This window comes from Haematobia irritans, chromosome 4, assembly GCF_050003625.1.
Source record: "Haematobia irritans isolate KBUSLIRL chromosome 4, ASM5000362v1, whole genome shotgun sequence".
NCBI lineage: Eukaryota > Metazoa > Arthropoda > Insecta > Diptera > Muscidae > Haematobia > Haematobia irritans.
In genome coordinates, this window is record NC_134400.1 from 221878716 (window position 1) to 221900694 (window position 21979).

At 34.5% G+C, this 21979-nt stretch overlaps 1 protein-coding gene across 1 annotated transcript in view; it reads right to left on the reverse strand.

Moving 5' to 3' along the window:
• Positions 1–7689, reverse strand: part of Lkr (Leucokinin receptor) — a 74917-nt gene extending 67228 nt beyond the window's left edge. The window contains exon 1 of the mRNA XM_075307051.1: positions 7002–7689. The gene's annotated coding sequence lies outside the window, so the exon portion shown is untranslated. The remainder of the gene's footprint in view (positions 1–7001) is intronic.
• Between the last annotated feature and the right edge of the window lie 14290 nt (positions 7690–21979).

The following is a 21979-nucleotide window of genomic DNA, read 5'->3' on the forward strand; positions in this document are numbered from 1 at the left end:
TGAACACCCTTGGTTTTAATTAGTTCACGTTACTGCGAGTGCACTGTATACCGCGAGTGCACTGTGTTGGTCAATATAAACTTGACGTATTTCTTTCAATTTTGCATTTAAGGTGTGTGTGTGTGTGTAGAATGTTGCTCCTATTTTGATTTTGGAATTCACTCTTCAGTTGTCAAAATGCCGTCCAAGCAAGAAGAGCAGCGTATCAAAATTTTGCTCGCGCATCGCGAAAATCCGAGCTACTCCCACGCAAAGCTGGCAAAATCGCTAAAAGTTGCCAAATCAACCGTTACAAATGTAATTAAAGTGTTTGGGGAACGTTTGTCGACAGCCAGGAAGTCTGGATCGGGGGAAAATCGAAAACCGGAAGCCGCTGAGACGACAAAGAGAGTTGCCGGTAGTTTCAAGCGAAACCCTAACCTCTCTCTCCGAGATGCCGCAAATAAGCTGGGTGTATCGTCTACAACCATGCATCGAGCCAAAAAACGAGCCGGACTATCGACTTACAAGAAGGTAGTGACTCAAAATCGCGATGATAAACAAAATACGACGGCCAAAGCGCGATCCCGGAGGGTGTACACGAAGATGCTGACGAAGTTTGACTGTGTGGTAATGGACGACGAAACCTACGTCAAAGCCGACTACAAGCAGCTTCCGGGACAGGAGTTTTATACGGCAAAAGGAAGGGGAAAGGTAGCAGATATTTTCAAGCACATAAAACTGTCAAAGTTCGCAAAGAAATATCTGGTTTGGCAAGCCATCTGTACCTGTGGCTTGAAAAGCAGCATTTTCATAGCATCCGGGACAGTCAACCAAGAAATTTACGTGAAAGAGTGTTTGAATAAACGTCTGCTGCCTTTCCTGAAGAAACACGGTTGTTCCGTACTGTTTTGGCCGGATTTGGCATCTTACCATTGCGGTAAAAAGGCCATGGAGTGGTACGTCGCCAACAACGTGCAGATGGTTCCCAAGGACAAGAACCCTCCCAACACGCCAGAGCTCCGCCCAATTGAGAAATACTGGGCTATTGTCAAGCGGAACCTGAAGAAGACCAAAAAAAAACTGCTAAGGACGAGCAGCAGTTCAAGGCAAACTGGCTTTCTGCAGCGAAGAAGGTGGACAAGGTGGCTGTACAAAATCTGATGGCAGGTGTCAAGCGTGAGGCCCGGCAATTCAGATTTGGAAAAGCGAAAGCCTAACTGAATATTTTTCCTGAATTTTATACTAATTGAACTTGAAAAAGAAATTTAATTTGATTTTTTAAATAAACGATTTCACCGATTTACACGCGTTTTCCCTTGACCAAATTTTGACCGTATACCCTTTACCATTATTATTTGTCTCAACATGTAAGACACAGTTCAAGGTCAATATATTTTAAAGTGATATCTACGTGGGTTTTGAAGACATTTCTAAAAATGTATGGTTCACCAGTATAACGTAAAAACTGCGCGTAGCAGATAAATTTTGCCCGTACGCATGCCTCATCGCATCCATTTTGACAGATGAACATATACACAGAAAAAAATGTCACAAAAATGTTTCCAATTTTTTAATTGAAACAAAAATTAATAGTATCAATTAATTTTTTAGTTGACTTTTAAAAGTTTCAAAGTTTTAATTGATACTATAATTTCTGTGATTGAAGACATTTCAGTTAAAAAATAATTGGATTAATTTCATGATTGAAGACAAAAAAATATTTATTTGTGTGTATGCACGTTAACGGAAATTGACGTCAAAATTAAGCGAGCTAAACTGAAGCTTATTGACCTATGTTCACATTCACGTTTCCCATATTTCATATAAAAATGGGGATTTAATGAACGGTGTGTGTGGGTGGCAATTTGCAATACTCTACACTTAATAGGCGAGGGTGACGTATGATTTACATACAAATCATACGCAACCCCCTGAAAAATAGTACAAGCTGATTATTTACATAAAAAGGCTAAACGAATGAGTGGAATTTAGAGAAATGTTTGTACTTCGGCTCGGCAAAAAATCGCCAAACGAACAACTTTTTCATGCCCATGTTTTTTGGCTAATACTCACTTGTGATGTTTTCGATGCACCTGAATGCGGCTCATCAAACACTGCGAAAAAAACAGTACTTAAATTTCAGTTTGTTTGTGCTTCGCAATTTAGCGTCTAACAATAAAAGCTGAATAAAAAATCGACATTGCATTTTTCTAGAACCCGCTGAAAACAATATTGTCGAGAGTACAAACATTTCTTTACTTTCGTTGAAATACCAGTTTTGCTTAGTATTCTCTTTGACCTAAAGTCGATAAACTTATCAATGAAACCGTTTTGTCATTCGAATAAGATGATTCGACTTTAAATTGACATCTTTCCATAAAGGAAAATTCAATAGAACTGAGGTCGATTCCCAAAAATAGTAAGAATGAACTAATGTTTGGTTAAAATGGCCATGATTTGGCGCCAATGATTTTCTTCTTTACTTCTAGTTAATTTTTTTCTTATACGAGAGGATGTAATTTCGTTAGTTGTAGTTAAAAAGTACAATCCGACATTAAATTATCCTGTTTTTAACAACGTTTTGTGGAAATTTCAAAATGTGGATTATAAAATAGTTCAACTTTCGTACGAGGTAGTTCATTCTTGCTATAAAACAGTTTACTTTTTTTCTGTATATATGTCGCAACGCCCTAATAACCAGGACTGCGGATTTGTAGTCGGAATTTGAAGATTTTGCTGGAGTCGGAGAAACCAAATGTGAAAAAAACATATTATACTTTTGTAACAAAACAAATATTTAAATTTCATTAGGTTAGGTTAGGTGGCAGCCCATTCAGTCCATTGTGATTCCATTAAGTCCTTCAGTCGAATAATGAAGTCTTGAAATAAAGGATTTGCTACACAGAAAAAAAGTGTCTAGTAAATTTAAGGACAATTTTAATTTTCACATCATTCAAAAAATTTACTGTAATATAGTTTCGTAACCACAACGAAAATTAACTTAGCTAAAGGAAAACTTATAAAATTGCAGTAAATGTTTTTTAGTTCACTAACTACGAAATGGGAAGGATTTTTTCCTTAAATAAATGTCCTACACAGTAGTTAATGCATTGTCGATTGTATTATAGAAATGTGGACAATTTACTAAGAAAAATGTTTGTATGAAAAAAAAAATTATAGTAAAAATTGACTTAATGATATTACCGATTGGTATGATGGCTACCTACAGCTTATTCCTTTTTATTATAAGTTGGAGTATTTTTCCTGACATTGAAGTTTTAGATAAAGTAGAATAAAAAGTAGTTAATATAATCCTTGACGGGTGTATATAATTTTTTATTGAATATAGAATATTTGGAATAAATTTTAGCTTATCGTATAGATAGAATTCCAACTAATCAATAAATGTGCTACTGGAAAGTTAAGTGAGAAGAGAGTCATGAAATCATTACATCGTGTGAGGGAATTTGTAGAGACATTTTGTGTATATATCGTACGATTGTTTATGTTTGTTATTGCGTGTTTTATGATCTTGTTGGTTGTTTTTTTTTGATTCTAAAGGCAGTTTGGATGAATTTCTGGAATGTTTCTTTGTGTGTAGTTGGTATCTTTTGTGGCGATAGTTGTTTTTGTGCAATAGCGAGATCAGAAAGGGATCGTGTGTGACGAGTTGTTATTTTTCTTGCTGCTTTTTTTACGGCAGGTATGTGTCCTTTGTGTTGTCAAGTTTTATTGCTGCATTCAGTTCTGTTGATGCATTTATGGAGTGCGCACGTGGTTTTTATTGAAATCAAAAAATTGCGTGAGGTATTGGTGTTTAGAAACTGAGCAGTGAATGTTGGGATGTAGAGAAAACAAAACACTTTATGTTGATAAAAAAAAATAGAACTAAAAAACAAATCGCCGATTAAGGAACAGTATATCTATGTGGATTTGGAAGACATTGCTAGAGTTACCATATATGGTTCACCAGTATAACGTAAAAACTGCGCGATGGTAGCAAAGAAATTTTGCCCATACGCATGCCTCATCGCATCTATTTTGACAGATGAACATATACGAGTACACAAAAAAAATGTCACGTCACATTTTTCTAATTAAAGTCTTAATTGAGTTTTAAAATATATTCAATTAAACATTTAATTCATTCAACAATTTTTTTAATTGAAACAAAAATTAATAGTATCAATTAATTTTTTTAGTTGACTTTTAATTAAAGTTTTAATTGATACTATCATTTATGTGATTGAAGACATTTCAATTAAAAAATAATTGGATCAATTTCGTGATTGAAGACAAAAAATGTTTATTTGTGTGTTTGCAAAATTGACGTCAAAATTAAGCGAGCTAAACTGAAGCTTATTGACCTATGTTTACATTCACATTTCCCATATTTCATATAAAAATGGTGATTTAATGAACGGTGTGTGTGGGTGGCAATTTGCAATACTCTACACTTAATAGACGAGGGTGACGTATGATTTACATACAAATCATACGCAACCCCCTGAAAAATAGTACAAGTTGATTATTTACATGAAAAGGCTAAACGAATGAAGGTGGGATTTAGAGAAATGTTTGTACTTCGGTTCGGCAAAAACGCCGAACGAACAACTTTTTCATGCCTATCTTTTTTGATAATCCTCACTTTATTTTTTGTAGTGATGTTTTCGATGCACCTTAATGCTGCTCATCAAACACTGCGAAAAAGCAGTACTTAAATTTCGGTTTGTTTGTGCTTCGCAATTTAGCATCTAACAATAAGAGCTGAATAAAAAATCTATATTGCTTTTTTCTAGAACCCGCTGAAAACAATATTGTCGTGAGTACAATGATTTCTTTTCCTTCAAATACCAATTTTGCTTAGTATAGAAAACACATTTTTCTGCACCTCGTTGTCGATAAACTTATCAATGAAACCATGTTGACATTCGAATAGGATGATTCGACTTTAAATTGATATCTTTCCATAAAGGAAGATTCAATATAACTAAGGTCAATTTGTCCTAAAAATCGAAAATGTAAAATCAAATTTGTTCAAATTGGGTAATCTTTTGTCAGCGTAGTTTCCACAAGTGGCAAAAAAATTACAAGTCTGATTCGAAATTACAACAATAGCGTTTCATAGAATGTTCTCGAGATATTTCATCATTGGGAGGTAAGACTAAGTACATGTCGCTCCACCCAAATAATTAGGACAGTTGGGTGGTGCGGAGTCTGAAGAAGACCCAAATAATCAGGACTGTTGGGTGGTGCGGAGTCTGAAGATTTTGCTGAAGTCAGAGAAACCTAATGTGAGAAACAATTTATAGTTCTGTAACTAAACAAATATTTAGATTCCATTAAGTCCATCAATCGAAGAACGAAGTCATGAACTAAAGGATTTGCTAATACCCATATCGAAAATAGGATTCAGTTCATACAAGGTTTATTAGTATGGGTAAAAGTCAATTGGGGGTTAAGCTCACTATAACCCCCAATGATGAAATTTTTTTTAAGTCTTATGCACTCAAAAAAAAAGTGAACCCTATATTTCACTAAAGCCATTTTAACTTTATTTAAGTTCATGGAATTATTATGTTTGGAGAAAGTTTCTTTTACTCTAATAATTTTTTGCGTACCTTAGTTAAATGAACTGAAAAACGGGACAAATTATACACAAATGAAGCATACAGATTTACTAATTTCGTACTTCTCAAAAAAGAGTTCATTATTTCTTTAAATTTGTAAATTTTACTACAAATGTGCCCATCTTCAACATTGTATGGCACTAAAGACATTCTTGCAATTTTGAACCCAAATTTTTCCTTCCAACTACAAAATTTTTTCAACAAGTGAAAAAAAAATTAATTATGTCCTAACAAATTTTCTTGAATTTGTTGAAAAATATTTACTTATTTTTGTGATATCGGCGTGATGTCGGCGTTTGTACCGTTAACCAAAAATTTCTTCCTGGTGGGTTCACTGTTTTTTCAGTGTGGTCGATTTGACTAAAATATTGGGTGAATTGATCCATATTATTGTCCATTATAACTTTGACATTCCATTTGTAACATATAAAAATATCTATTTTCGAATTGTACACTCTTGCTTAATTTTAAGACAAAGAGATTTGCCACAAAGAATTTTGTGGCATAGCACACTGCATATAAACCGATCTTACGATTTGGGTTAGGATCCGTATTTCATGTATGGTGTTGGCAAAAGTTCTAGCGAATTTTTGTTGCTGTTTTGTTTTTTATAGACAGAATTTTACTTCTTAAACTTTAGATTCTTTTTTTGATGTTTTGTGTTTTTATAAATAATAATGCTGAAGATCATTGGTATCTGACCATATTGATGGCGCCCTATTTCCATTTATTGATCTGAAATTTGAATATGGTGTTCTTTTAGACCTCCAAAATGCTGAGATTTGTCGTGTCAAATTAATTAGTGTCATCTTGGACACATAAATTCATATGGCAAACAGGAATATTTATAGCGGTCAATTTTTTAAACCCTCTACCATAGTATTTCTATTGGAGTGCTATTAAAATGATATTTACTTACATTTCCCGGAGTCAGAGTCGAGGCTAATGAGAAATGATGGAGTCGGAGTCGAACAAAAATGGCTCGGCTCCACAGCCCTACTCATAACGACTTCCTTCTGTCCAAAGATAAATTTTTGTAATTATATTAATGATAAAAAGGTTATGTAGGTCAGGAACGATTTTAGTAGAAATTGCCTTCAGACTTCAAAATTCCCCCACGTTTTAATTGTATTCAAAATTATTACTTTTTATTAAATATTTAACGATATGAAATGTTTTCGCATACGACGATACTTTTTTTCAGCGTACAATAGTAAAGTGTTTCACTTTCTATTCAATGCTAAAATGTAGAAATCACCGACCTACGTTGATCTTTCTGAACCATTAATTTAACCCCAAAACCAGTTTCCGTAATACCCAACCACATGCCGCAATTTGTCGGGCAGTGTTATTTCACACACAATGCATATGATATAAAATGATAATTACCTCTCCTAGAACAGCACAACACATAAATGTAACAGATAAAGCTATGCGGGGGGTTAGCCATTATCGATGATGGATATTTAGCATTGATTTGCTTACTTTTTGATATTTTTTTTTTTTGGGTTTCTTTCAGATATGGATAATTATTTTTTTTTTTTTGCCAAATCCACAAACTTAATTGAGAGCACTTAACGGCGGCTGGCAAAGAAGAATGCGATTATATAGAAATAACGTTAATTTGAAATCAATATTTTTGCCCGCACAAACGCACGCACATACAAACAGACGTATATGTAGTAAACACCACCAGACCAACAAAAAAAATGAGAATATTGTTATATCTCAATGCAACATTTATCAGCACGAGATGTTACGACTGATTCCCATATAATTTTTATTTATTTCACTTTATTTTTCTTTCTCTTCTACTCGATCACATCTACATTTACACTTAAACCAGGAACAAAATTTTTTTTTGTAGACACAACAAAATAAAGCCCATTAGTATCGGTCTATCAAAGAAAATGATTTCGTTTTCTGAAGATTTTGGCTATAAAAATACCGAGTTTTACGATTATTGTTTGTAATCACAAATCATTGCATGGTATTTTCATTGAATTCTTAACAAAATCGTAATTTCGCTTCTGTCTAGTGACAGTATACGGAGGTGATTTTTTCCTCGACCAGCTACCGAAAGTGCCAATGAACGACTGAACATTATCAAATCGCAAACGCAAGGAGAAAAACACATCCAGCGCTTGAAATTAAATTCTGGAAATATTGTTAAATGCTCTCTTTCATTAGCGCCACTGTTGCAGCCATATCGAAAGCGTTCTATTTTATCAGTGCTTCATAAATTCTTTGATAATTCCTCTTTAACGATGGTATTGTTACACAGTATTGAAAATCTCAAAAAGAGTAAGCAATTGTATCTTTCGAGGAAATTACGTTACGATTGGAGGTGTACATACATTTATGAATGAACAGGCATGGAAGAGTTCACATCAAGAGGAACTGGATGTATTACACACACAACAAAATATCTCCTTCTTCTTTTCTCTTCAAGGCAAAAATGTTTTTATACCCTCCACCATAGGATGGGGGGTATATTAGCTTTGTCATTCCGTTTGTAACACATCGAAATATTGCTCTAAGACCCCATAAAGTATATATATTCTGGGTCGTGGTGAAATTCTGAGTCGATCTGAGCATGTCCGTCCGTCCGTCCGTCCGTCTGTTGAAATCACGCTAACTTCCGAACGAAACAAGCTATCGATTTGAAACTTGGCACAAGTAGTTGTTATTGATGTAGGTCGGATGGTATTGCAAATGGGCCATATCGGTCCACTTTTACGTATAGCCCCCATATAAACGTATCCCCAAATTTGGCTTGCGATTGCTCTAAGAGAAGCAAATTTCATCCGATCCGGCTGAAATTTGGTACATGATGTGAGTATATGGTCTCTAACAACCATGCAATAATTGGTCCACATCGGTCCATACTTATATATAGCCCCCATATAAACCGATCCCCAGATTTGGCTTGCGAGGCCTCTAAGAGAAGCAAATTTCATCCGATCCGGCTGAAATTTGGTACATGGTGTTAGTATATGGTCTCTAAGAACCATGCAAAAATTGGTCCACATCGGTCCATAATTATATATAGCCCCCATATAAACCGATCCCCCGATTTGGATTGCGAGGCCGCTAAGAGAAGCAAATTTCATCCGATCCGGCTGAAATTTGGTACATGATGTTAGTATATGGTATGTAACAACCATGCAAAAACTGGTCTACATTGGCCCATAATTATATATAGCCCCCATATAAACCGATCCCCCGATTTGGATTGCGAGGCCGCTAAGAGAAGCAAATTTCATCCGATCCGGCTGGTACATGGTGTTAGATGGTCTCTAACTACCATGAAAAAATTGGTCCACATCGGTCCATAATTATATATAGCCCCCATATAAACCGATCACCAGATTTGACCTCCGGAGCCTCTTGAAAGACCAAAATTCATCTGATTCAGTTGAAATTTGGTACGTGGTGTTAATATATGGCCTCAAACTCCCATGCAAAAACTGGTCGATATCGGTCTATAATTATATATAGGCCCCATATAAACCAATCCCCAGATTTGACCTCCAGAGACCCTTGGAAGAGCAAAATTCTTCCCATTCGGTTGAAATTTGGTACGTGATATTAGTATACGGTATCCAACAACCATGCAGGAATTGGTTCCTATCAGTCCATAAGTATATATAGCTCCCATATAAACCAATCCCCAGATTTGAACTCCGCTGCCTTTTTGGAGAAGCAAAATTCATCCGATCTGCTTGAAATTTGGTACGTGGTGAAAGTATATGATATTTAACAACCATGCCAAAAGTGGTCCATATCAGTCCATAATCATACATAGCCTCATATAAACCGATCCCGAGATTTGGTTTTGGAGCCTCTTGGAGGAGCAAATTTCATCCGAGAGAGTTGAAAGTTGGTACATTGTGCTAGTATATGGTCGTTAACAACCATGACTAACTATGTCCATATCGGTCTATAGTTATATATGGCCCTCTGATAAATCGATCCCCAACCACACAAAAATTGGTCCATATCAAGTTCATAATTGTATATAGCCCCCATATAAGCGACCACCATATTTCAATTCTGGCTCTCTACGTACCGTGCAAAAAGTCCATATCGATTCCTAATTATTTCTAGACTTAACTAACATCACTTTTTTGTCTAATATATACCACGTGTTTAATGTAGTTTAAATATATTGAGTATGAATTTTGAATTATTGAATTGAAATTTGAATTAATATTGAATTCCTATCGTTAAGATAAGTTAAATGAATTTTCTTTTTAGATTAGCCGTTAGCGTGTAATAGATTAGAGTTTTAAGCAGTCATAATTTTAAGTAGCAACTTTGTTTTCTATTTGCTTTCCCCTTTCTTCTTTTCTGAAACTCTGAATTCACCTGTCAAATCTAGTCTAAGTTTCCGGCCTCTTTCTTCAGCCAGCTTTTAACGTAAAAGGATCTATCCCTCCTCAATAAAAAGTTTGTCATCTCAACTTAAACTCAACTTGTCTCTTTTTCTCTCATTGCGGTATATTGGTTTTCCATGTAAGTATTCATGGTGGCAGTGTGATCATATAAAGTGACCCATTAACCCAGGAACCTAAGTTCCACCAATCTCTGCAGAATCCCTTGGAATCTTAGTTCCCCATTTTTCCCTCTTGATAATCTAACTGAAAGCCTTAGCTTTCATATCGAGCCTTAGCTCTCAATTGATAAAACGTAATATAATCTTCACCACGTATGGACTAACTCACAATTTAGAAAACGATGTTAAGAAGTTTTAAGATACCACAACCCAAGTAATTCGATTGTGGATGTTACGCAATCCATGGTGGAGGGTACATAAGATTCGGGCTGGCCGAGCTTACTGCAGTATATACTTGTTTTTATTATGGTGTTACCATTTGTCGTTAAATGTAAAAACGATTTACCAATGTTTTTTTTTCTCTGGTGGCAAGCACCTGATGCCCCCTTTCGATATGATCCACTTTAATTTCAGTATTCAAATTTTTTTTGTTTTTTTTGCGTATAAGCTGAAAATAAAGACGAGTTCTTTTACTATTATCATCTATGTTAAGAACAAACAAATTATCACTATTAAGACATCGATTTAATATTAGTAGTTTTTTTTTTCTACGATGACAATATCGAATTCCAATATATACCTCCAAATTCGGCGTGCAACTTCAATTAACTCAATAAACGTGATTCAGAAAACACACAAACAAATAGACAATCATACACACCAAGAAAAAAATGTTTGGAAAACTGGTATCACAAATGTTGTTCTTTTATAACATTTTTGTAAATTTCTATGAAATTCCCAGTCCCATCCCTTTTTATATCCTGTACCAAACACGCCTAGATGGAGACGAGATAGACACATGGTGTCTTTGGCAATAATTCTCAGAGCAGATCGGCTTAAGTCGGGTCTAACAAGACATTTTCTCTTTAACAAGACATTTTCTATTTAAAAAAGATTGCATAAAGTTAAAACACACGTTCTTGCTCCCCACTTTATATGTATGGTGAGATTTACTCCCCGAGATCTATATTGAATTTGAATCGATTTTACTGTATCCAATACATTTTTGGTGTTGTGGTGGAATAGGTTTTTGGTGACTTCTCCAAAATTACGAGCCAAAAATCTGATCTGTTCTTTGATACTAATAACAATATTCATACCGACGGAAAGCCTAAAATGTAACACAGTGATACTGAAACCATTTCCCAATAACATTGGGAATCTCCTTTTGTATTTGGTGTTACACGCTTAGCACAAATATCTTATATGCCCACTTCAAATTCAAAAATATATAAAGACAAAAATTTAGGTGGAGAATACAACTTAACTATGACCTAACAGTGTGTAAATTTTAGCATCATTGAAATTACGCATTTTTTCATTCTACTGTGCATATGGCTTGAAAGAACCTTAAATACAAACAAACAAAACAACGAATTTCCACATGATATTGAATCTCTTATGCTATGGTCACACTGGGCAAATATTTGACAGAAATCAAAAATGAATCCGTCGCCACAGCCAAACCAACAAACATATTTAGCTCATATTGGATATATAACATCGTTGTAGAATTTTGTTCCAAAAAACCGTATTCAGATATTTGAAAAATGGTTCTGGAAAATGTTTGACACTCATTTTGGTCAAATATTTGCCTAGTGTGACCATAGCCTTAGTGTACGAATATTTTGAGATTACTACACAATCAACACAACCGACCACCTGAGTGCGATAGAAGGTGAATGGTTGTGGGTATGTGTGTGAGTTTGAAAAGTGCTTCCCACCTACACACGTACTCGTCTACTCGCAGAAACACTTTGCCCATTGTTTGTTTTGACATTAATCGAACACATGCATTCTTCGAAGAGTAATCAGGAGGGTGATTTTATGGTTGTTGAAAATCATATAATGGCAAATTAATATATTTGTCATTTTCATTCAAATGGAATCGACGCCTCTTCGTACCATCACATAAAACGGTGGTACCATAAACACTTTGATAAAAACAAATACATAAATCATAATATTGATTTTTTTACAATATCTGCAATAGAATGGGGTACATGAACTTTATGGAATTACACCTGGTCATGTATTGGATATCAGTTAACTGTCGAAACATAATTTGTATGAGAGTCTGTGAATTAGATTGGAATTTATGCTTTCAATAGCTTTGATTTATTATTTGTTTTAGTTTATGCATACTAAACGATGGCTCATTACTAAAAATTATGTTACCTTACTTGATTTTGGTTATTTTTTACAGGAGGTGGAAATAATAAACCGGTAAAATTATAATAAAATTTTTTTTTAATATTTTAATATTTTTCTATTAATAATTATATTAGAATTTTTTGTATCTAAAATTTTACGGATTCTATTAAATTTTTGCCTTCTCTTGCACAGCAGCTAAAAGTCGAGTTTTCATGTTAAGGCATCGAAATATATAATTTATTGAATGTAAAAAAATTCTTTAAAGGGTGATACGGTCAAAATTTGGTCAAGGGAAAACGCGTGTAAATCGGTGAAATCGTTTATTTAAAAATCAAATTAAATTTCTTTTTCAAGTTCAATTAGTATAAAATTCAGGAAAAATATTCAGTTAGGCTTTCGCTTTTCCAAATCCGAATTGCCGGGCCTCACGCTTGACACCTGCCATCAGATTTTGTACAGCCACCTTGTCCACCTTCTTCGCCGCAGAAAGCCAGTTTGCCTTGAACTGCTGCTCGTCCTTAGCAGTTTTTTGGTCTTCTTTAGGTTCCGCTTGACAATAGCCCAGTATTTCTCAATTGGGCGGAGCTCTGGCGTGTTGGGAGGGTTCTTGTCCTTGGGAACCACCTGCACGTTGTTGGCGGCGTACCACTCCATGGCCTTTTTACCGTAATGGCAAGATGCCAAATCCGGCCAAAACAGTACGGAACAACCGTGTTTCTTCAGGAAAGGCAGCAGACGTTTATTCAAACACTCTTTCACGTAAATTTCTTGGTTGACAGTCACGGAAGCTATGAAAATGCTGCTTTTCAAGCCACAGGTACAGATGGCTTGCCAAACCAGATATTTCTTTGCGAACTTTGACAGTTTTATGTGCTTGAAAATATCTGCTACCTTTCCCCTTCCTTTTCCGTATAAAACTCCTGTCCCGGAAGCTGCTTGTAGTCGGCTTTGACGTAGGTTTCGTCGTCCATTACCACGCAGTCAAACTTCGTCAGCATCATCGCGTATAGCCTCCGGGATCACGCTATGGCCGTCGTAGTTTGCTTATTATCGCGATTTGGAGTCACTACCTTCTTGTAAGTCGATAGTCCGGCTCGTTTTTTGGCTCGATGCACGGTTGTAGACGATACACCTAGCTTATTTGCGGCATCTCGGAGAGAGAGGTTAGGGTTCCGCTTGAAACTACCGGCAACTCTCTTTGTCGTCTCAGCGGCTTCCGGTTTTCGATTTTCCCCCGATCCAGACTTCCTGGCTGTCGACAAACGTTCCCCAAAGACTTTAATTACATTTGTAACGGTTGATTTGGCAACTTTTAGCGATTTTGCAAGCTTTGCGTGGGAGTAGCTCGGATTTTCGCGATGCGCGAGCAAAATTTTGATACGCTGCTTTTCTTGCTTGGACGGCATTTTGACAACTGAAGAGTGAATTCCAAAATCAAAATAGAAGCAACATTCTACACACACACCTTCAAAATGAGGGGTGTTCAGGTTTTTTAAATGCAAAATTGAAAGAAATACGTCAAGTTTATATTGACCAAATTTTGACCGTATCACCCTTTATATTAAATATAGTTACTTTATTTGAAATTTTTTGGACAAATAGGATTAAGGAACTTGTTTGATTGATTCATTGGAAATTATCCGCCAGCTTACGCGAATCGATCGCAATAAGTGGAGCAATGTCTAGGCTGGACGGTGGGTAGGGTCCGAGGAGTTTTTAGGGTTATTGTAACATGTGATTATTATTAGTGTGGAAGCTAAAAGCCCAAGCAATTAGTAATGAAGCATGCTAAATGCCGATTCAATTAACAATTGGGTAGGAAGCAACTGAAATAAAGCCAGCATCGATTGATATGTGCGTCACAGTAAAGGCATGTAGTGTAGTGGTTGAGTAACCATATTAAGTGGAGTACTATGTGATTTTCGGGAAATAGTTGAAACTGTTATATGTAATAAAATTTTTAAAACTATTTTTACAATCAACGAGAAATTTTGAGAACGTTTGGCTACAGCTCACTCACCACTTATATTATTTTGATGTATTCACGGACATTGATAAAAAGTTTACATGAAATTACATTAATGAATCACTAAAAATTACATTATTAAAGAAATAATTGTCGGTCAACTCTAAACATACGAGGGCGGTTCGGAAACTTCTTAGCCTATCAATGAAAGAGAATAAATAGTTTTTCAAAAATATTTTTATTTTTCAATATACGTTAATCTCCTGAAACTTCAATACACTTATTCCAACGCTTTTCTAGCAATTCCAACCCTTGATTAAAATAGTTTTCCTCAACTCGTACTTTAATTCGTTGATTTTAGCCATTGTTAAAACACTCTTGTGCGCTGGTGCGTTGTCTTGATGAAAATTACTTTTTTGTGTTGTAAGCCAGGACGTTATTCTCTGAATTTATTGTTTTACCCTTTTGCAGATAGTCAATCAATAAAATACCTTTGAAGTCCCAAAAAAATCGTTGCCATAACCTTACCAGCCGATTAAATTGTTTTTTCCTTCTTTGGGGCACTTCCTCCAGCTTAAGTCAATTGTTTGGATTGTTCTTTTGTCTCTGGAGTATAGTGGTGGATCCACGCCTCATCAACAATTATGAAACGACGTTTAAAATCCATTGTATTTCGCTTAAAACGATACAAATAAGCATGAGAAATGTTCATTCTTATGCGTTTTTGATCGACTGTTAACAAATGCGGCACCCATATTGCAGAAAGCTTTTTCATCTGTAGTTCTTCATGCAAAATTAAATGGACTCGATCATTTGAGATGCCCATGATATTAGCAATTTCACGCCCATTTATTCGTCGATCATTTAATACCATATCATGCACTTTGGCTACAATTTCTGTTGTTGTTGCTGTTTTTGGACGTCCACTACGTGGTTCATCTTCAATGCTTGTACGACCACGTTTAAATTCAGCAACCCAATTTTTTACTGTTGCATATGAAGGAGCACTTTCACCTAACACATTCACCATATCATTATGAATTTCTTGTCCCGATAAACCTTTTTTATGTAAATATTTAATGACAGCACGCATTTCTAATTTTTCTATTGTAAAAATTGCGAATGCGTCTTTTTTGAACACCTGTTTCTATATGAAGGAGCAGAGAATGAAGCCGCCGAGTCGCGCCGCCTATTTCAGTCGCCGCCGACCATTTTTTGCCAGTCGACGCCGCCGCCGAATATGTCGACTAATCTCGACTCAAATTTAGCCGCCAAGTAATCAAAAATATCGATTTAAATCAGAAAAATGTTTATTAAATTGTCGTATTTTTTCCAAAATTTTGAACACAACCAATCATATTTAATCTGCTATAATAATTTAGCAAAAATTTAGCTCAGAAAATTTGAACGAAAAGTAAATTTGTTTGTAAGATAGGTTGTACAACTAATCTCATTACCATTCGATTAACTTCAAATTGATTTTATAATGGATAATTGTCCGCCGCCGAGTGAACAAATTTATATCGGCTCAGCCGTCAAGCCGCCGCCGCCGGAGGCAAAAATTTAGTGTCCGCCGCCGCCGACAAAAATGGGTCGGCTTCATTCTCTGTGAAGGAGTTGCCATATTGAAACAAAATTTAACATGTGTTCATAACGGAGATAGAAGTTTCCAAAAGACTTAACTTTTTCTGTTTATACCGCGCTTTTTGTGCTAGACTAAGAAGTTTCCGAACTGCCCTCTAATGGTCTAAAGATAATGTTGCCAAATAACAATGATCCCATTTCGGTAATGAAAACCCTACTCGCTAAATGCGCCATGTCTTAATTCACGTTTAAGAAATTGACATTGGAAAAGCATTACCGCTTCCTTACATATTAATGTGTTAATTTTATAGACTAATTGTTTATATTGGCTCTTGCGTTTTGTTTATCTATCACATTTAATTAATGATATTCTTTTATTAGAACCATGTCAAACTTGGATGTGACACAAAGAAATTCAAAGCGCCAACAGGCCACTGAGTACCAGTGTTTATTAATATCGAACAATGATGGACAGAGCGTAGGACTATTAAATCGGAACAAATTTCAAAGAATGTTGGGACAATAATATACATTACACGGACGAAAAAGACTGTTTTTCGTATGTATAGGTGTAAAAATTATATGTTTGGGACTCAAATGTTCAGCGTATTATTTTTAAGTTGATGTAATATTGAATGTTTGCTGCACGCAGAGAAGGAATATGATCACCTCAAACATGTTTCAAGAGCAAAATGTTATTTTTGTATGGTGACCATGTAACATGTTGGTCACTAAAATGTTATTTTCTCGTCAAATAAAACCTGCTTGCCGAAATCATATACATGATTTCCGAGAAAATAACATGGTTGCGAAAACCATGTTACATGGTCACCACCCAAAAATAACATTTTGCTCCTAAAACATGTTTGAGGTGATCATATTCCTTCTCTGGGTGTGGCCCACTAACGCCTAAGGTTGTCCCAATCTCACGATAGGTAATAAGACTATCTTGCTATATCAGCTGGCACACAGCATCAATGGTTTTTGGAATAACAACTGATTCTGAACGACCTTCACGAAATCATACTACATCAGTTGAATTTACCATACCATCGATAAACACTTGTTCAAAATCGCCAAAAATAGAATTAAGTTCATCGATCTACTGTTTTAAGTCAATCCACGACGAAAATTGTAAGAGGTAATAGTACAGAAATGTTGGCGATTTACTTTAATTTTTTGGGCGAGATGAATCTTTTAAGTTTCTGTAGACAACATAAATACCTCTCGTATGGCAAAACGTTCTGAGTATGTAGAACCTCAAAAATGTCAAGCTTTACGATAGAGCTCAGTCAGAGCGCAGATTGCAATACAGGGGTTGTACACTCCCGAAATATAAAAGGCAACCCGCGTAGACCAATGTGTAATGTGCACACAAAGCGCATTTAACAAACGTCTCATAGTTGCAAACGTCCCTTAATCACTTTCTTATAAACAATACAAAAACGGAAATAGTTTACACTCATAGAAATAATCATGAATCAATCCTACTACGTAAAATTGACACAATACGGTGTCAAAACAACAACCAACGTTCATGATCCGAAAACATAATTTTTACAAATTTGTAATCAGGCATGTACGACTTAGTGTTTAATAGCAAGCAAGAGCTTTATGGGACCAAGGTTCGAAACCCATATCGGAGAAATTTTATACCCTGCGCCACACTGTGGAACAGGGTATTATAAAATAGTCCATATGTTTGCAACACCCAGAAGAAGACGAGATAGACACATGGTGTCTTTTGGCAAAAATGCTCAGGGTGGGCTCCTGAGTCGATATAGTCACACACAAAAAAATTTCACGAAAATTTTTCCAATTAAAATTTTAATTGAGTTTTAAAAAATATTCAATTAAAAAAGTAATTGATTCAATAAATTTTTTAATTGAAACAAAAATCAATCACAAAAATAATAGTATCAATTAATTTTTTAATTGGATCAATTAACTTTGTAATTGACCTTCAATTAATTTTTTAATTGATACTATCATTTCTGTGATTGAAGACATTTCAATTAAAAATTAATTGGATCAATTAATTTCGTGATTGAGTCAGAAAAAAAATTTTTGTGGACACACTTTTGTAATTAAAGTCTAAGTCGCAGTTTTATTCAAATCGACTTCAAATTTGGCACAAGTATGTGTTTTGGCTCAGAATAGAACAGGGATGGAAAATACAATTTTTAAGAAAGTACAAAAAAGGTATTTTTTTGAGCGGAAAGGTACTTTTTGCTAAATTTCAACAAAAATTTCACTGGAAGATTATTGTCAAGAGACTAAATTTTAAAGAAAATAAAATTTTGACATCATTTTCTATATAAATAAAATTTTGCAAAAATTTTCAAGTGAAATAAAATTTTGACAAAATTTTCTATAAAAATAAAATTTTGCAAAAATATTCTGTAGAAAAAAAATGTTGCAAAATTTTTTCTATAGAAATAAAATTTTGCAAAAATTTCCTATAGAAATTAAATTTTTGCAAAATTTTCAAGTGAAATAAAATTTTGACAAAATTTTCTATAAAAATAAAATTTTGCAAAAATTCTATATAGAAATAAAATTTTGACAACATTTTCAACCGAAATAAAAAATTGACAGTATAGAATCGCATTCTTTTTTCGACTAAAACATTCTTGAAGTTCAATAAAATCCTGTTTTTTACTATGTCTTTTACAAAATCAAGATTTTCTTCCCACATGAACATGTCTGGTTTGCCATATTTGTAAAAGGCTATTAGCAAATAAGGTTGATAAAGACTTTCTCAAAATATTAAAATATTTTGTCAAAGCTATTGTACCATAAATCTGATATCGACTCAAAAATGTCTACACAAAAGGTACTAAATCATTGGCGGGGGTACTACGGTACTGACCGGGGTGAAAAAGTATTGAAAAAAGTACTATAGTACTGCATTTTCCATCCCTGGAATAGAACCCAATTGATTTTGGAATAAATCGGTTCAGATTTAGATATAGCTCCCATATATATTTCACCCGATATGGACTTATATGCCAGAGTTTTACCCCAATTTGCTTAAAATTTTCCACAAGAAGAACAATTAGTACTATAGTCAAGTGTGCCACATTTTATTGAAATCGGTTCAGATTTAGATATAGCTCCCATATATATCTTTCGCCCGATATGGACTAATACGGTCCCAGAAGACAGAGTTTTACCCCAATTTGGTTGAAATTTTGCACTTGGAGTACAATTAGTAGTGTAGTCAAGTGTGCCAAATTTGATTGAAATCGGTTCAGATTTAGATATAGTTCCCATATATATCGTTCGCCCGATTTACACTCATATGACCACAGAGGCCAATTTTTAACTCCGATTTAGTTGAAATTTTGCACAGGGAGTAGAATTAGCATTGTAGCTATGCGTGTCAAATTTGGTTGAAATCGGTTCAGATTTATATATAGCTTGCATATATATGTTTTTTTTTTATTTCGTCAAAAATGGTCAAAATACCAACATTTTCCTTGTAAAGTCGCCACTGCTTAGTCGAAAAGTTGTAAAAATGACTTCAATTTTCCTAAACTTCTAATACATATATATCGAGCGATAAATCATAATAAATAAACTTTAAAATTGCTTCAGATTTAAATGTTTCCCATATTTTTGTACTAACATTGTGTTCCGCCCTAGTGCATTAGCCGACTTAAATTTTGAGTCTATAGATTTTGTAGAAGTCTATCAAATTCTGTCCAGATCGAGTGATATTTAAATGTATGTACTTGGGACAAACCTTTATAACATATGTAGCCCCCAACACATTTGACGGATGTGATATGGTATCGAAAATTTAGATCTACACCCCGCCCGACTTTAGACTTTCCTTACTTGTTTTTTTATTATTTTTATATAAAACTTTTTTTTATCTCTTTAAATACTAAAAAGATAAGACAAAATATTTTTTACACATTTTTTAAACCTGCAGATCTAAAAATTGCATACATCCAAAAATTTTTCCGCTACCGTGATTCGAACATGGCCTGTATGATCCATTCGCGTTAACAGTCACCTTAACACATTGTACCGTCGACGGAGTTGCCATAACAACGATTATTTTAAGACTTTTCATGACCAAAGAAAAACGAACGCCATTCACGAAATCGTGAACGTCCGTGGACTAAAACGTGAAGAATCTGTTTTAGGTTTTTCTGAAAGTTTCCGTTTTATTTAGTCACCATTCGTTAACCATTTTGGATCGTCATTTTTCTACTAGTGTAATTATTCAATATATTCAAAAAATGTTCGTGCAATTTTGAAAAGGTAAATTAAGGATGTGTGAAGAACGAAATTGGCTATGTCGGCTTTAGAATCAAACTGTTTATTTTTGGACTAAAACGTGAACATTCTGTTTTAAGTTTTTCTGAAAGTTTCCGTTTTATTTAGTCACCATTCGTTAACGATTTTGGAACGTCACTTTTTCTATTAGTGTAATTATTCAATATATTCAAAAAATTTCGTTCAATTTTGAAAAGGTAAATTAAGGATGTGTGAAGAACGAAATTGGCTGTGCCGGCTTTAGAATCAAACTGTTTATATTTTCGGCCAAAATAAAAATTTGGTAGTAAAAAAAACTGTGTTGGCGGTACAAATTTATACAATCCTGCAAAATACCTGTTTTATTTTATTGTTTGGTGTTTTTTTTCACATGTTTAGTTTACCAAATGTTAGCTAAGTTCCACCCAAGGAAAGTAAATTTGCAAACTCTTAGTTTATGTTCCAAATTTTCACACATAATTCATTTCAATAACATCTTGAATGAACAAAGTTCAAAACTCAACCAAACAAAGGTATTATAAATATTGGAATATCTGCTTCTTACCTGCTACTATTGCTGCTCCTTGTTATCTTTCATCAATTTCAAGGGTTTATCTTGAGCTCTCCAAACACCCATGCACCCACAAGAAACCATATTTAATAGAATCGTTATTACAATTGGCGTATGGTTATCTATAACAAAAGCGGCCTGAAGCATTTGATCTTTCCACGGTAGGCAAAAAAAAAATACGGTGGAGTGCTCCATCCCATTCCACCATATACCCCGTCCCCACATGTATTTTTCTTATACATGAGTATTGTCGCTAATATAAAAAGAACACAATTAAAGATGATTAAAATTGCATTGAGGTGCTCGAACTTGTTTAACTTCTTAAAACCTATTTACGTTTGTTCAAGTAAATCCCTTTAATTGTGCGCACTTGTTTGATTTCAATTCTGTTTTTGGCGAGAAAGCAAATACAGATACATATATGTGTAAATTTCTACATAAATATTTAATCGGAAGTCATAAACTGTCTTAATTTATTGGCACTACTCCAAATTCTATTAATGAAAGAAATAACAAGAGGAAAGACAACAAGAAAATAAGAACATTAATTGTTAATGGGTATTCAGAGCAATACCGCAACATTAAAACTGTGCAACAATAAACGCTACGTCAAAACATATTTGAGGTTACGTCAAATTATAAAAATTCAATAAAATCTACAAAAAAAAAACAACAAAAGATATTCAAATGTTTATGGATATTTCCGGGTGAATTATACACGTTTTGTTTACTAGAATTCATTTTTATGGAAATCAGATAATGGAATTCATTTAATGATTTTTTTTTTTTTATGTTAAAGTGCGATTTTTCCATCCAAACACTAAATTAAAAGTGCAAAAATATATATGAGGACGATTATATTTTTATCAAGTTATAGATGTAAAAGGTCCAGGACATTGATTGCCAAACATTTTATACCCCTAAATTAATTGAGTAATAAAATTAACCTTGAAAACAAGGTGGTTTTCAGCTTGAAAACTGAACACAGTGACATGTTTACCCAGCAAAAAAAAATTGGAAGTTGTCCCACAAACATTTCTTTTAAAGCCCATCCCAGAATCCCCCATCGAGTTTTTTCAACTTTCGATGCAGTCCTTTTGGACAAGTCCACAAACATTTCTTCTAAAGCGCATCGTGGGGTCCCCCAATAATTTTTTTCCACTTCCGATGCAGTCCTTTTGGACAAGTGCACAAACACTTCTTCTAAAGCGCATCTTGGGATCCCCCAATGATTTGTTTTTACTTCCGATGCAGTCCTTGTGGAC